The sequence below is a fragment of the Lycorma delicatula genome, chromosome 4 (assembly GCF_047948215.1).
Source record: "Lycorma delicatula isolate Av1 chromosome 4, ASM4794821v1, whole genome shotgun sequence".
NCBI lineage: Eukaryota > Metazoa > Arthropoda > Insecta > Hemiptera > Fulgoridae > Lycorma > Lycorma delicatula.
Window position 1 is genome coordinate 168,388,797 of NC_134458.1, and position 17,607 is coordinate 168,406,403.

General features: G+C 29.9%; 1 long non-coding RNA gene across 1 annotated transcript in view; it reads left to right on the forward strand.

Moving 5' to 3' along the window:
• Positions 1 to 8,605, forward strand: part of LOC142322967 (uncharacterized) — a 53,934-nt gene extending 45,329 nt beyond the window's left edge. Inside the window, exon 4 of the long non-coding RNA XR_012755979.1 lies at positions 8,447 to 8,605. This is a non-coding gene — a long non-coding RNA (uncharacterized LOC142322967). The remainder of the gene's footprint in view (positions 1 to 8,446) is intronic.
• Positions 8,606 to 17,607: the final 9,002 nt, after the last annotated feature.

Consider the following 17,607-nt stretch of genomic DNA (forward strand, 5'->3'; position numbering starts at 1 on the left):
AGAAGTATTGAATAGTAAAATTCATTGTGAAGTAAAAAAAAGAGAATTGGATGTGTGTGAATGGATTTAGATATTTAACATAGGATGTACAAAAAAGAACAGTGAAGTTTTCTAATCGGAAACCAATTAAAAACTATTTTATATCTTGGAAAATTTTTCTCCTACTTTAGTAATGTTAATATGCAATTGTCACCATAACATTCTTCCTACTGGGAATCCTAGATATAGTTAAATGTATAGTAATTTTTAATGCGATGCCGTAAGGGAAGTGCTGTATAGTGACATATTATTTGATAATGGTGTAGTTTACAAACAAAAAATTAATAAAATGGAGAATACAGTCATTAAAATGGGAAAAATTAAATAAACCACGTTAATAGGAAGTTCAGGGTTTATGTTGTGGAACAGACTGGAAATTGTTCTGATGGAATTTGTGCTACAAAGGACAAATCTATATAATATATCATTCTTCTGTGTAGTGTTATAAACATATTATTGTGCGTTTCAAAATAAACATTAAATGATTTTAAAGAATGTATATCTATAGTAAAACCTTTTATCAATCTTTTGCCTTATGTTTATTTTATATATTTTTAAAGTTGCCTTTATTTTTGTAATTATTTTCAGATTGATTTATTCAGAATAATGCACTTTAAATCATCACATTAATTATTAATTTTTTTCAGTACTTTTAAAGATTTATTTTCTCAATCGATAATTATTTCAGTTTTCCATTTTTGATAAATCTTACTTTTCATAATTTTCATTTTAATTCTATTTTCTTGTTTGGGTTTCTTGCTTTGTGTATGAATTAGAAGCTTAGTTGAAAGAAAAAAAATGATTTTTTAAAAGGCAATTATTTGTAATGATGCATTTGGTTTAATTGCTCATTTGAACAAGATTTTTTGGACTTACGTTTTTTTCAAGAATTAGTCATTATAGACTAAAAAAATATTAAACAAAATGTTAATTTTTTTACATAAGTGAAGTATATTGATAACTAGTGGCTTCTTGCCGCTCGCATTGTTATTATTACAAAGTAATGTATATATTTAAAAAATCTGCTAACAACCTATTCCATTTACAACACGTCTTGCTCCCAATCTCCTTGTTTTTCTCTTTCCTTTCCTTTCCTACAAAAGTAAAATGCATGTTCAAAACCAATTTCCAGTTCATCCAGATGTTCTCACTGATCGGGTTGATTTTTTTTATTCTGCTTGGAATGGGCAACAGGTATGTCATCAAGCATTGACAGACCTTCAAAATGATTTTCCTGCGGTAATAACCTCGAAACATTCCTCAGTTATGTAATAAGTGAGGATTTTTTGAGGGATTCTCAGAAAGATTCAGTTTTGGGTCCGATAAAGCTTGATGATATTCTAAGCAGAATAAAAAAAACAGCCCGATCCATCCAGTAGAATACTCACACAGTCTGGAAATAAGTTTTCAGATCAACTTTTTTTAATGTATAAGATATGGATTTGCTAGGATCTCACTTGTCTGTATAAGGTATCCTCAAAAATGACATGATTTTTTTTAAAATAATAATTAATGAACATGGATATCTGCCATTTGCTTCAATGATCTCTATTTAGTCCATTTTATTGACATAATTAAACTTTTTCTATTTTGGTTTTACCCCTTTCTGAATAAATACACTTTTTATCTAAGCAGAGTAAGATCAGCAATGAGTAGTAGTCGGTAAGGTGATAAATTGTTTGATCCATCTTGATCAAAGGCAGTTCTTCTGCAAACTGATTGTCCTTTTCCTCTACCTTCCACATTTCTTTACTCTATTCTCTTCTTCCTTGAATAGTTATCGTGAGAAATGTATCGGCCACTATCTGCAGTATCGTGCTGGTCCTTTCTAGAAGCATCTGGTGAATGGCTGTTTTTTTTTATTAAGTAATCAGTGATGTATGTCCAGAGATTTTATTTCCTAGTCAGTAGATAGAACAGCCTAACTGTGATGTCTGACATCTATATTGGGTAAATTCATGCCTCCTTTGCTTTTGTAAAACTTTAATTCTAAAGGTTAGTGCGATAATTTTCCACTAACATTCATATTTTTTTTTTTAATCTTTGAATGAAACCTGAGTAGATTAAAAAAAAATTGCAAGAATTTTATTGAAGAAGAAAATTTACTGAGTTAAATGAGTCGGGTGGAAAATGATCGATCATCCCTTTCATTAATGTCTGTTTTCTCAGTGTTCTGTTTCTTATTCATCCCAGAATCTTTTTCATAGTACATGATTTGGATGTGGACTGTATTATACTAATCCATATCAGTTTTATTCATTTAGTTATAATGATATGCATGACTTTCCTCTCAGTCCTTGTGTCCACTGATTCCAGTGCCCGTATACAGAGTTCATATTTTTACACATGTTTAAAAAGTGCCATTCAATTCAGTTTAGGTGGATTTTAATTGAATTTAATCCCATTGCTGCTGAGGTTTAATTAATGGCATTGTTTTATATGGTTATCTGAGATCATACAGGACAAAATGATTAACTTTAATTGCCTCGAAATGTGTTTTAGACTGTCAAATATCACAATAAAAGAAAACAATAAAATATAGTGATTCTTTACACTGTATTCAAGATATAGAGTTTTTGAAGATTTTACCTTTTTTTGTAACATAATTAAGAATAAATGTCAGTGTTCAATTTTCATATGAAGTTGAATACAAATATTTTCTTAACTTTTATCTATTTCCTTTGATAATTTTATTTTGAGAATACATTCACATAATTTATATTCAAATTAAATTAAACTAAAAAAACAATTTTTTAATCTGCCACTGTTAATGACATCAGCATTATTATTTTAATTTTTTTTTATTGTCAAAATACATTGAATCTAATAGAAGAGAAAACACTTCTAATGTTAGTATTATATGTTTTTAATTGGCACATTTGTAAAGTGATAAGGTTTTATTATATCTTAGTATGCCTTTTACTCTTTAGTTTAAATGCTGAACTCCTTATATCTCTTAAATTCTCCCCTCTGCTGATTTTTCTAACAATTATTTGCTCCTTTTATTCTCTTTTGCACTTGTTAAGAATTCTCCTTGATAGTTGTTTCCAACTTTTATGTGTTGTATATATCTATTAGTTTTATGTGGTTGAATGCAGAACTGAAAAAAAACTTTGTTCAGATCACCAATTGGATTTGAGTGAGCTCATAACATATTTTATTGGTATTTCAACATAGTAATTTCTATTAGTATTTGCTGGTTTATTCAGTTATTGCAAATTTTTATGACTGCATCTTTTACAAAGTGAACAATATGTGTTCTTATGTTTTTCTACATATTTCTTTACTGTTTGCCTGTTTATAATACTTCCAAGTAATACTCATGTTCACACACACAAACCACACAAACAGTTTTAGTTAAATGCTTGTGTTAAAAAGGAGTTCTAAAAATACTATATTTCATGAAAGGAAACCATTAAAATAAATCTGATTTTTTAACATAAATTTATTGCTGTGAAATTACTTTGAACATTAAAAAATATTAAAACTATTAGTGTTAGAAATCATTAACGTAACAAAGTTGTTTTATCTGAAAATAATTTGTTCTATATTAAATGTTTTGCTCATTTATATTGGAATTTTTCCCCCCAGTGATTTTTCTTTAACTATTGATTTTATATCTAACAGTTGTAAGAATGATTGCACGATAATAATTTATAAATTAGATAATAATTAATTAATTATTAATTAGATAATTATCAGCAAAATATTTAAAACTGTAAACTTTTAAAATAACAAAGTTATTTTGAAATAATGCTACCCTGTAATAACCTAGATTCAAATGACACTAAACTGAATTTCAGAATAAATAATAATAATAATAAGTTAGATTGAATTGCCATTTTGTTTGTATTTATTTTCATGAAAGTCAGTTTCTGAACTATCTTTTATATCACCCTAGATATTATTTCTGATTTAAAATAAGATAAAATTGAGAGATAAAACTTCTCAAGATAATTATTTGCTTTAAGATATCGCTGAAGAAAACAATAGGGGCTAATTGAAGTGCAAGTTGAAATTTATATAGCAGAAAAATCTCTGTCATCAAAATATTCCCAGAAATTTTTTTTTTCTTTAATTATAAAGGTGCTTGTTGAAATCAGACATGATCATCAGGTTCTCTCCTTTTCGGCAAAAATTCTTGAAAACGATCTTGTACTTACCTGAACTGACCATTACAATTTCATCATCTTCATTCTGGCCAAAATATTATTTCGTTCTACAGATTCTCTTCTACATACATTGATGTTAGTGAAAAATTTGGCCTTAATAAATTCACTTTAGATTTTTAGTCCCCCTAGAATTTAAATATCATATGTAAATGTAAGTTTTTATGTTACATTTATTTTTTTCTAAATATAATTGCACCCCTAAAAATTAAAGTTTTATATGGCAAATAATACTGTTATTTATATCAGCCTGTGTGTACCGGCTTGTTATAGCCGATTTACCACACCTGTTCCTAAGTTTAAAACTGACTTTCACATAATATTTTTTTACATTAAAACCTTATTATATATTTCTGTTAAAATTTGTTTGTTATATTTTTTATACATACTTTTTTAACTTATTAAAAAGAATATATATTTTTAATTTTTGTTTATAAGTGACACACACCCTAGAGAGAATTATTTGCAATTTATATCACCATATAAGGGGGTTAATTTTTGTTAACTTTACAAAAAAATTTTTTTTTTAACTATCCAGTGTTTTTAATATATATATTTTTCATTAAAATAGAATTTTCTAGTTCAGTAATGATTTTTTTCTAAATTTCTGTTCATTTAAAAATCTTTTAAAAACTATTTTGTTTTATTTTTTACATGACTGCCCAAAAAGGAGTTTAATGTGTTTGGGGTGTATGTTCTTGTATGTATGTTTGTTCCACTATAGCAACTCAACAGCTGAACTGATTTAGATGTAGGACCCCACGTTGGAATCCTTATGTTACTGGGAATGTCATAAGCTATATAAAAATGTATATATATATATATATATATATATTTTTTTTTTCCTAAAGTCGATCTATCAAGACCCATATCACCTCTGTACTCTAATAATTATTGTATATATAAAATAGATTCAACTTTATCCACCCAAATACAGAATTGAATAAAATAAAGTGACACTCACCTTATTTTTCATACAATTTCTACAAAAGCTCTTCGTGGCAACCCACATCTTCAGTTGTAAATTTTTTTTTTTAGTAAAATATGTAGTGTTGAATTACATATGAAACTCAAAATTAAAGTATAATAAATTTAAATATATAAAAAATAAAATTTAATACAATACAATATATATATGTAGTAGTGAAGATTTGCCAGTTGAAGCACAAACTTTAATGAATTGAATTAATGAACTGTGAGCCTCTATCAATGTGTTAGCTGGGTTTGAACTGAATGATTTGAATCAATCGAACGAATAATATTACAAAAATGATAGAATTAAATTAAAATATAAAAGTAATATAAAATAAAATATAAATAAAATATAAATATTAACATAAAATAAAATAAAATAATATTAAATAAATTTAAAAAAATTATGTTAAATAATAATGGGCTTCCCACGGGGACTGCATGTGGAGTTGGAGTGGTAAGGTGATGCGAGCACCTCGTGCAACGCTAGACCAATCATATCATTAACTGGTAGCAAACAGGGTACCTTTTGGGATGTGCAATGGGATGCTCTTATAATATCTCTGCAAACAGTTGTCCCATTTTCAAAATTCAAACGGGGTATTTGTTAGTAGGTTAACTTTTGTTGAAGGCTAACTTTAGCACGCATCAGGCACACACTTGATCTAACAGATCATGATCATTCAGAAATATTGTTGTGTCTTTACAACCAATCTTCCAGTTTTCAAAATTCAAATAGGGTATTTGTTACACGACTGCCCAAAAAGGAGTGTAATATATTTAGGGTGTATGTATGTATGTTTGTTGCACTGTAGCAACTCAACGGCCGAACTGATTTAGATGTATGACTTTGGAATGGAATCCTTATATTACAGTATTATAGAGAGTGTCATAGGCCTTATAAATATGTGTATATATATATAAAAACTGGATTGTGGCAAGGAGACGGCCTCTCACCACTCCTTTTTAACTGCGCCCTTGAATTTGTCATGAGAAAATGGTATGAAATAAATCCCAAAAATATAAAAATGGGTACTAAGAAAAACTCCATCACACTAAATCGCCTGGGATTTGCAGATGACCTCGCTCTTTTAGCAAATAATATTCAAGAAGCCAAAACACAAATCAGGAGCCTTCAAAACCTAGCACAAAAGATAGGGCTTCATATCTTTCGAAAAAACTGAACTAATGGCCATAGATCCTCAGGTAATAGAGCACATTACGGTAAACAATCAGAAAATTAAAATAGTAAAACAATTTAAATATCTAGGGGAAATAATAACTTATAATTTAAATGAAAAAATGACATGGCAAAACAGGACAAATAAAATGATTAAATCCCAAAAATTAACTCGGTCAACATATAACAAAAAATGCCTTTCTGCTAAAACAAAACTTAAACATTATAAAACTGTAGTTCAGCCAGAAGTCACCTACGGAAGCGAGACCCTTTTCAAAATCACTCAGAAAAACCAAATTGAAAAAATTCTGAAAATAGAGAGGAGAATTGTCAGAACGTGTATCAATAAAAAACACCAAAAAGAAGGCCGATGGTGGATTGTGCCAAATGAGGCGGTGTATCGAGAAATAGAGCCTGTTACTGATACTATGCGGAAAAAAAGAATCTCTTTCTTTGGTCATCTCATAAGGACACCGGAAACAAGACCGTCAAGAAATATCATTGAAAAGCTCTGGTTCCAAAAGCTAGAAGTAGGATGGATCAAAGAAATTAGAGAAGATATGAAAGAATTGGGAATTTCCCTGACTGACCTACAGAATAAAACTGGAATAATTACAAAGCTAAAAGACAAAAGCATTAGATTTAAACAAAAGACAGACAAACAACAAAATACAACGAAGAGGGTGTTTACGGATGAAGAAAAGAAAGCAAGATCTGAACGGATGAAGAAATACTGGGCAGCTCGGAAGAGTAAAATAACACTCTTTTCTCAGAAAAGATCCAACTAAAATTGACTTAAGTGGTCCCATGTTGGCCGTAAAAGCATAATAATAATAATAATAATAATAATAATAATAATAATAATAATAATAATAATAATAATAATAATAATAATAATAATAATAATATATATATATATATATATATATGTTTAAATAATTTTTAAAAAAATTATAATATATACAAAATTGTTACCTGCATGTTCTTTAATTATCCTATAATAACCAGGAATGTTTGTCAGCAATGTTTTTTTTTGGCAGTCAGGGATTTTAATTTTTAATATTTATCTCTTGTTCAGGTGTGACTTCATAGGAAAAAGATTTATTATTTATCATTAGTAAGAGATCGAATTAAATTGTTTGTTGTAAATAAATGCCAGGAATATTCAAAAATGCTATTTAGTTATGTAGATTTTGTTAATGTTGAAACTGTTAGCATCTTTTCCAAGAAATTGTGGGTGAATTATTAGAGCCGTATTTCTTGTTCGTATATTAATAAGATTTACTTTAATTGTGTGGACTTTTCATATCCATGATTTACACTATGTTTTTACACAATAAATTAATTATAATTACTGAGAATAATGTATAAATAACTTAAGTATAAAATATATAGTAATATAGTGTTTTATCAATTATATTCGTTCCGTGCAGCTTTGATATATTCATGGAAAATTGGTCGAAAGATTTGTATGTGTCATGATCACTTTTATAGTGTTAAAAAAAATATATATATGTATGTATTCTTGTTACCAAAAAAAAAATTTTGTGACCTTGATACTGAAAAGTACCGCTGCAGTTTAAAACTTAGTAGTAAAATGGGTCACACTAAACTACACATCTAAACCGACATAATTTTTATATACATTTAAGTTAATTTTAATGATCTTTCATTCGGTTGAAAATATTTTATTAATGAAATTGAATAATGCAATGATGTTATCAACTGTGTTGTTGATAAATAAAGGCCATGCATCTTAATTCAACAATTTAAGTATTTATACAAGGTGGACTGGAATATGTCAAAAGCCGAGGTTTTGAAGATGACTTCCACTAAAGCCATAAGGGCTAAGAACAGAGGAGGCAGAGGGTGTCTTCCCCTATGGGGGTCAGTTCTGGTGTACAGAGTGAAGTTGTTAATTGTAAGTCTGAATATTTCACTAATAAGTTTGGCTTGGCATGCCTGTTTGTATAGTTTGTTTTTTGTTTTTGCTAGTTCTAGGTGATGAAAACAGAAAAATTACTTTTAAAGTACATGACTGTCACTTTCTATTTTACTCATGTTGATTATTTTTCCCTATGTCTAGCGTTTGTGATGGTGAATTCCATCAGTACAGAGGCCCAAGAGATAAAGAGTCATTCGTCATTTTTTGAAGAATGAAAGTGGAAGGCATCAGAAGCCATTCCAAGTTGGAAGTCTCCACCTTCTCTACAGGATTGTTGCCTTATTAAATCTAAAACAAATTATGCAGATGTATACATTACAATATTTAACAAGTAATCTTATTATTTCAAATTTATTATGTAAAATATTGTTATTTCATTTTTACATTTTATTGTGGTTCTATTCCTTGTGAACAGTGCCAAAAGTAGGTTATTAAAATTTTACAGAATATGCCTTTTTTATAATAATAATTTTCTACTCTTGAAACAATAGTAAAAATAGAAGAAAATTATATGCATAACACAGTAAAAACTACACAGAATTATATCTGTTTACTCCCAACTGATGTACCTCAAAAACTAGCATGATATATCAAAAAGTTGTCACTTGCAAATACTAGTAATCAAAACTCTGTGTACTGGTTGGCATGTTATCATAAAAGTTAAGTTTATTATAAAAACATGTTTTTAACACACTTCATCTTCCCTGTATGCCATTTAACATATATATACACAAATGCATCTACGAAAAGAGTAAAAATATTCAAAATTGTTTTTTTTTTTAGGATGATTTAGAAGACTAAATCATCCTAAATCATCCTAATCATCTAAATCAATCAGGAAACTGAAGACTCGGCAGAACAGAATAACCATGTATGTACGTAAGCATAAAGCACGCAAAGCAGATTAAATATCAACGAAGATACAATGAGATTGGCTGTTATTTATGTCATAGTAATCCCATTGTTTTTGAATGCACAAAAAAAACAAAATGTAATGAACTATTTATCTAGCAGTTATGTATTTATATATATAATATGTGTATTAATTTCGATTTCATAGATCTAATTTATTTAATTTGAAGCGCTTAAAAATAATAGATTTTCTTGTGACTATGTTAAAATTACAGTCTTGCAAAATAACTTATTTTTTTACATGTAGAATATTTAAAATAAAGTAAAATATGTTTGATTTCTTATTAAATGAGAAACTAATATAAATTGTGAATATTAGTATTATTTTTAAATGCGATAAGTTATGAATCACTAAATTGTAAGTATATTTATATTTAATATAATTTTAAGTTAGATTAGGGAAATTGTATTTATTGTGAAAATGAATAAAGGTTTTTTATTGTTAATTTTTTGTAATTAACAAATGTTTGTTTTTATTTCAAAGAATTCCAAATTTACCGGTTTTCTAACTTGCCTAGTGTTTATATAAAGCAGATATGGTGAAGTAATACTAGTAATTTAGCAGATTTTTTTCTAATAATTAATGAAAATAAAAAAGTTATACATTTTAAATATGTAGTAAAATTAATTTTTTTGATTATATTGCAATAAAATAATACTAAATTAGAATTAAAGGCAAGTGCAATTATTATTACTGCTGGATCAACCAGTTGTAGTTGCCATAAATATTTATATAATTTTCAAATATTTTTGTAATCGGTTTAACAGAAAGAAAGAAATCTTCCCAAAGATGAAATTAACCCAGTGATGCTTGTTTAAATTTAGAACTGATAAATTAGCCAGAGTTTTGAAAAGTGTATTATAAAAACACTGTGTATTTAAAAATCAAAAATCATTCATAAAAACAGCTTTTATGTTAATTGTATATATATAAAATTTGTGGATTTATTTATGTTATCTGTAAAATTTCATTAAATACAAGAAAAATATACTTTTTGTGGACTCCAGTTGTACAATTGTAGAATTCAATAGTCTGTTTTTTTATTTTTTTTTTAGGGCGAAAAACGCTTGTGCATTATCATCGCTCGGATCCTTTTTTTTATATAGAAAAATAAATGTTTTAATACTATTCTGAAAGATGATTAAAACTTAGAACTAATATCAAAGGTAAAATTAATATAAGATCAAAGTATACAAAGTCCAAGATGGGTGTAAAGGGCCCATTCTTGGATAACAAAAGATTAAAAAAACCTAAAAACCATAAAAGATCTAATATAAAACTTAAAACTAAAATAACAAAATTAAATAAATCTTAGAACTAACACAAATTATATAATTAAAACTAGGTTAAAAATAAAAATTAAAAAGTTGAAATAAAACTTAAAACTAACATTACTAAAATCTTACAACTAATATCACAGACAGTCTTTAAAATATTAAAAAAAAAAAAACTTATAAAATTTAACAAATTCCGATAAGGAGTGTAAAAGGCTCCTAATCGGATAAAAAAAATCAAAAACTCAGAAAAAACTTATTTAAAAACTAAAAGCATTAAAAAATATAAGCAACAATATTAAATTTTTTGCATTAACCCAGCACTACGCAGAAATAGAAACATCCGGGTTAAAATTTCATTATCATTGCACAAGACACCACGGATGTTTCTAGGTAGATTAAATTTACGACGCAACGCCGCAAAACATATGCAATCCACGAGTATATGGTGCACAGTCATGGGGCAGTTGCATCGTGCGCATAGGGGTGCTTGTCATCAGGTAATCGTGTGTCCTATCCGCAATCGACAGAGAACTACTTCCTCACGCCGGGATTTTCTATATGAGCAGTCCCATTGTAACACAGAATCCTTAATCCGACGGAGTTTATTATCAACGGTAGCCGTCCAGTTACCTTGCCACTTTGCTCTTAGTGATTGTTTTACATAGTTAATGAAATCAGAAGTAGCAACTCGGATGGTGAAAGGGGGCTGGTTACATGCTTCTTTGGCAGCGGAATCTGCATGTTCATTACCTGGAATCCCTACATGGCTAGGGACCCAGCTAAAACTTAATTCTGTGTTGCGATTATTCAACTCAGCGATTGCGTTGTAAATTTCAATGACGATAGGATGTTTAGAATAAAAGTTTTTTAGGCTTGGAGAGCACTCCACGAGTCACTGCAAATAAGAAGTTTTCTATATTTAAGGTTAATGATGTTTAGAGCCTTATTTATAGCGTATAGTTCAGCGGTAAACACACTCATAATACCGGGTAGACCAAACATATAAGTTCTTTCAATGACAACAAATGCACAGCCAACTGTATCGTTTTGATCAATCAGTGTATACAACCGCGTCTGGTTTCAATAGTCTGTTAATAATAATATATTGCAACAATTTTTTTGTTTACAAAAAAATTGCCTCTACAACTTTTATTATTAGGTAAGACTTAGTGTTTAGATAAAACCAAGTGTCACTTACTTTTGTCGCCATGTTCAGGATAACCAAAGAAGAAATAGTGAACAGTATAAAAAGATCTATGCTATTAATACCAATTATATTGTTGAGGAGGGTACTCTTTGAACAGTTAGGCATTGATTGTTCTTTTATTTAATTTTTTTATTAAAGGTATGAATAAATTAAGTTTATTTCTGTAGATATTCATGTAAATATAGTGTTTGATGATATGGATTCTGTACTTTTTAATAGTTTTCAATGGTCAAATGTTGTTTCATTTTTATGTTTCGCTAGTTTATTTTTCTTCTTTCTACATAAAGAGGTTTAATGTAAGCAGCTTTTTTACTACAATCACCAGCCATATTTATTGATAGGCATTTAATATTTTGGACTGCACTTTTTTTTTAGCAATTGTCTATTTTATGTGTAAATGATGCTATCAGCAATTGAAAAGAATGATCTAACACTTGTTAATTTTTTTCATTATCCATATCATCGGCACAACACTACTAAAATTAAATTATCATTTTAAAAAATACATTTGCAGTATATCCTGCCTTATCATGTAATTATAAGCACTTTTGTGCATGTATTGAATACCACTTGCCCTCAGTGAAAATAACTTTATTTTTTGCTTTCATTGATCAGATTTATGCATTCTGATTCCACCCCTTCTGAATTTCGATAAAAATTTATCAATGTGTCATTCTTCCTTGGTGTTGGTCAAAGGAACAATCATCTTAAATTGACTTAAACACAACCACAAATAGCTAATGATGAAATAATACTTTCAATGATATGAGGTTATTATTTATGGCAAGATCATATACATTATATATATACATTATATATATAAATGTATTGCAAGATGTGATTAAAAGGAAAAATTCTGTTGTTGAATTACTAAAAATGGCTATACGAGTAAGAAAAATATTAAAAAAGATTTTGTCATGGCATATATGAAATAGTATACTATTTATTAAAATGCATTACTGCTTCAGGTGAATTTTTTTTGCTTGATGAAATTCTGTACAGAAACTCGAAGTTTGTGCATTAGTAACATTATAATATCTTATTTTATATTTGATCCCTTCTTCGCTTATGGTTTTCTGTCAGTAGATTACCTTAACATAATCGCTGCATACAGATGGTTAGGAACTATGTACAATTAACTTGATTATAACAGTATTTTGTGTTGATACGGATTTGACTATAAACATATCAGACTATTTATTATTTTGTGCCTGTTTAAAAAATCGCAATGTAAAGCTAAATTTCTTATCGGGCGAAAGTGGAACTTTTATTCCTTATTTTAGTGTAATTCAATCAAACCGAGGACATAGGATACTAATTAAAAAAGTTGTAATAGGTTATTTTAGATGTTTCAGATATTTGTTCGGTCGTAAACCTTCTATATGACATATTACTCGATGAGGATTTATATTTAAATTTTTAATTCACTCGCTTCAGTGAAATTACTCATTACAAGTTTAAATGATAAGCACTTAAAGTTTTCAAAAGTTACCTATTGTTATTTAGTTTACAATTTATTTATTTAATCTGACTATAAATATTCTGTATAATATCCTGTTAAAATATATTTTTAAAATGAAAAAAAACTGTTGCGCAGTTCTGCACAAGAAGACCGATTTTTCAGTTTCTGATGCCTTCAATATTTCGCACTGATTTTCAGAATATTAGGCGCACTACATACGTTCCATTAACCAGTACAAACAAGCATCAAATTTGAACTCTCACTTCACTGTTAATAACTGCATAAGCACATTTGAAAAATATACCACTACACAGGTAATTTAACCTCGGTTTGAGATTACGTTGTTTGTTTTTGACATTAAATTGAGCGTAACTAAAGAAGGACTCGACCAATCTTCATCAAATTTTCTCATGCACAACTTCAGATACATTACTACAGCATATCTGAATTTCAATGAAATCGTTCTAGTAGTATTGAAAATTTTTGAGCCATAGTATTTTATACATTGGCTTATATATAGATAAATATATATATAAAAGGAAACTCATTTTAAGTGATTGGTATTTTCATACTCCTCTTTCCTCAAAATGTGAAGAAGTTTAAATTTCATTCCTCAATCTCACCATGCGACTGAAAATAATACTGTACTTTTTTCAAAATTCAGTAAAAATACCCGACAAATGTACATATATAGTATATATATATAATTTCCCCATTTTCAACCAGATTTCAAGCTGTGAAAGAGTTTTCCCTCGACAGACAAACATTACTTTAATAGGAAAAATTAAGTGGAACGTTAAAATATGTAAGTAAACATGTAAAGATTTGGCATCCAAGGAGATTATATCTCCCTACCCCTGTAAAAAATTGTGACAATATTAAATGGAGTCAATTACTGATATTCAAACGTTATCGTATTAAATTTCATAAAATGCATTTTATCATCCTGAAGACAGTAAGCAAAGTTTATAATTGATGAAAAAATGGAATAAAAATTATACTCCTTGCCCACCTCCTAGAATGATTGTACCCTAATAAGCAAAGATCCACACTAATTTAATAGAATGATCCATTTAGTACAAGACTTTTTGATTTTCAGACCAGAGATTTAAAAAGTAAAAATTTTTTTGTCCCCTTTTTAGAGTATAAAATAATATCAAATGTAAATAATCAATATACTTGACTGTTAAGTTCCATATCTCACTGCCCATTTTGACCAATCATTATGAAAATAAAACTGCATCGCTTTTCTATATTCAGAAATAATGTTGCCAAATTTCATTTCATCCAGTCTGCAGATATAAAGACAACACACATACAGAATTTTTCATATTTTTTAGAGATGTCATGGAATTTCAAGTTCTGCAACAACCCTGATGTACAAAAATCTTATCAAATTTGTAGGCAGGGCTTCAATCGTCCCCTCCCATCGAGCCTTCTTAGGCTCCAAGAAGGAAACTAATATTCCTTACTGGACTTTCTTTGCATTTATTATTCTCATGCATGTTAGAATAATACTGATTAATAACAATTAAAGTCTATTCAATTTATAAAAACTAACAGTGCGTTGTAATTTGTTCAGAGCAAACAGTGTGATAAGAAAAGAGCTCAAAACTTCTGAAGTATTCGATTTTAGAAAGTCAGCCAGCATCTTAAAAATAGTGGTTATAGCTGGTTACCTGTCTTTTGTACAGGTAAAAAAGTATTTTGGACGGTTCATAGTGTTAGCTGACAAACACCACAAGAAGATGACAAGTCTTCTTTCTTTTTCTTTTTTAACAATTTTCTTTGTAAAAAAGTTTGCGATATATTACGTTGAAAAATCATAATTGAAGCAGTGGAATTTCATACAAAATTATAGCTCTTCTTTCTAGAATATGCATTTATAGATTGTTCCTACATGAGAATTTGGGTCAAGCCACATACAGCTGTCCTTGCGAGAAGCATTAACTCTCCAAACGGAGACCATCCACTTGAAACATCTGCTATTTTGACTTTTAATTTTCATAAAAAAGGACCTTTATTTGAAAACTGGAGATGTTTTAATGTAAAGGGCAAGCCTAAAGGAATGTATGCCGTAAACATCGCACCTGTAAAGGTACATTTACTGATAACCCAAAGAGATGTTGTAAAAGATGAACACCTCTTTTTGTAGAAAATTTAATTTAAAAAACTGTAAATGGAGTCAAAATTCAATTTGATCAACGGTTTGGCCATAGTAAATTTAAATATCGGAAAAGGAACATAACCCGGATGTTACCGCAAGCAATTTAAACGACAAGCAAGAATTTGGGTAGCTAAAATCCGATGTAATCGCAAACGAATCATTTTAGGACAAATGTTTATTATGAATTTTTTCCATTATCTTCACGAGTAGAATAGATTGTGAAAGTCCCGGGAGAAATCCGTGATACACCTTGTATATGTAATGGATAATACATTTCCAGGAAGATAAAAATTCAATTGTATCAATTTTTTTTTTCTATAACTGATGAATGACTCACCGTAGAAGTTATTGGAAAGGAATGTGAAAATAGAAATTTTAAGCATACGGAAAATGTTACGCCTGACCGGTATTCAAATCTGGGACCTCCAGATGAAATGCCGAGACGCTACCACTCAGTCACGGTGATCAGAAGAGTGGTATGCTTAATTTATTATATCAGTAAGTTTTCTAAAACCTGAGTTCGTTTTTTAAACTATTAATCTATTTTTCTTTAAATAAACCAAATTTTAAATTATGTTGAACAATTTATTTTAAAGCTGCTTTAATAATTTATTTTATTATTCTTCGAGTTCAAAAGAGAGAGTTGGCGGTTCTGCCAACTTTCAAGTAGAGTTTCTTGGCTTCCACGAAGTGTTTGAGACCAGCGCCTCTGGAGTCAGTGAGTGGTGAACCCCAGGTGGAAGACTTGGAATTAGCATTCAGAGCAACCAGCACTCTGATGCCTGGGAGACCGTCCAGAATTCTGCCCAACTTCGCCAGCAAGTCATCGATACTCCACCAAAGCTTGAAGTACCCCGACATGGAGTGTACCTCTCGTGATTCGCACGATAGTGAATTGCTCTCAGATCAATGGGACATCCAGAAGACACCCAACGAATCTGAGCCAACCACGATCGCGGAGAGTGGCTGTCCCCCACAAGAATAAATAACATCCACCCTCGCGGAAGCCGACCACTCTATCTGTGACCGCGTACGGCTCCTGGACGAAGAAGACCTCATGGTTTCACTGAATGGCCGCCCGGGAATGATGCAGATTTAACTGCCCAGGCGCAATCGTTCAACATGGTGGCATCCGTCCTCAATTCAGGTGTCACCATAAGCTGTATTTTTCATAGCTCTCGTCCGAGCAGTATCATACGCACTACACTGCCTACTCCTGACTCGGTGTCCAGCATCGCTGCCTTTCACCAAGGTATAGGCGGTGCACTTGGCAGGGCAGTTGGTTGCCCTGTGCCCCGGAAGATCACAGTCCCCACACATCTCTGACTCTGTTCTGCTGCGGAGTGAGGTGTGACCAAAGCCCTAACAGTTAAAAGCAACAGGCGACTTCTATATGGTCGACGACCTTACATGAGGTCCACCCGAAAAACAAACATCCACCGGCCACAAAGATCTGCCAGATCTTTGGTGAGGTCTTCAACACCCAGTGACTCTTTGGGGCTTCCTTCCTTCCTAGCTGCCGATCCATCTTGGTTTTCACGAAGGATATCTTCGACGGCCATCTTATCCGTGACCTTGATCGTATCCAATAACGGTCACTTAGATGTGAATAAGCAAACATACAGATTTACTAATATGTTTATATTGTTTGTCGCATGAATGATGGTACAAATAAATTTAAAGGGTTTAACTTAAGAAATCTGTAGTAATTTAAAAGATTACTATTTTACAAGACAGCAGATTTTTTTCCAATATTTATTATATTCTGTAAAATTTTCTTTCTTTCTTTCGTATTTTAAAGATTAATTGCCAGTTGCAATTTTCAGTTTATTACATTCTTCCATTACAGGGATGGATCATCCATTAAATGTGAGTAACCGACGTAAAAAATTAGTTGAAATAGCAAAAAAAAAAGTCAGTGGAAGAGAATTCTGTTCAAAATGAAATAAAAGGATAAAAACATTGAACATTTAGATATAAGTAACATGCCTATTTGAATTGCTGTGGATAGAGAAAATTTTCTAGATATTTCATCAGCTAGCATGACAGACCCAAGTAACAGTGTGATAGATGAAGTGTAAAAGTATTGGAGAATATGATAGAAAAATAATTTTTGAACGATTTTGAACAAATCTTGACTAGAGTGGAAAGAAATTGTTGCCACTTTAGTAGATGTATACCTGCCAAAAGGGAAGAAAAATAAATGGAATAAAGTTTTTCAAAACATACGTCTATAATTTTCACTTACGAGCTGAATGACTAAGAAAAAGAGTTTG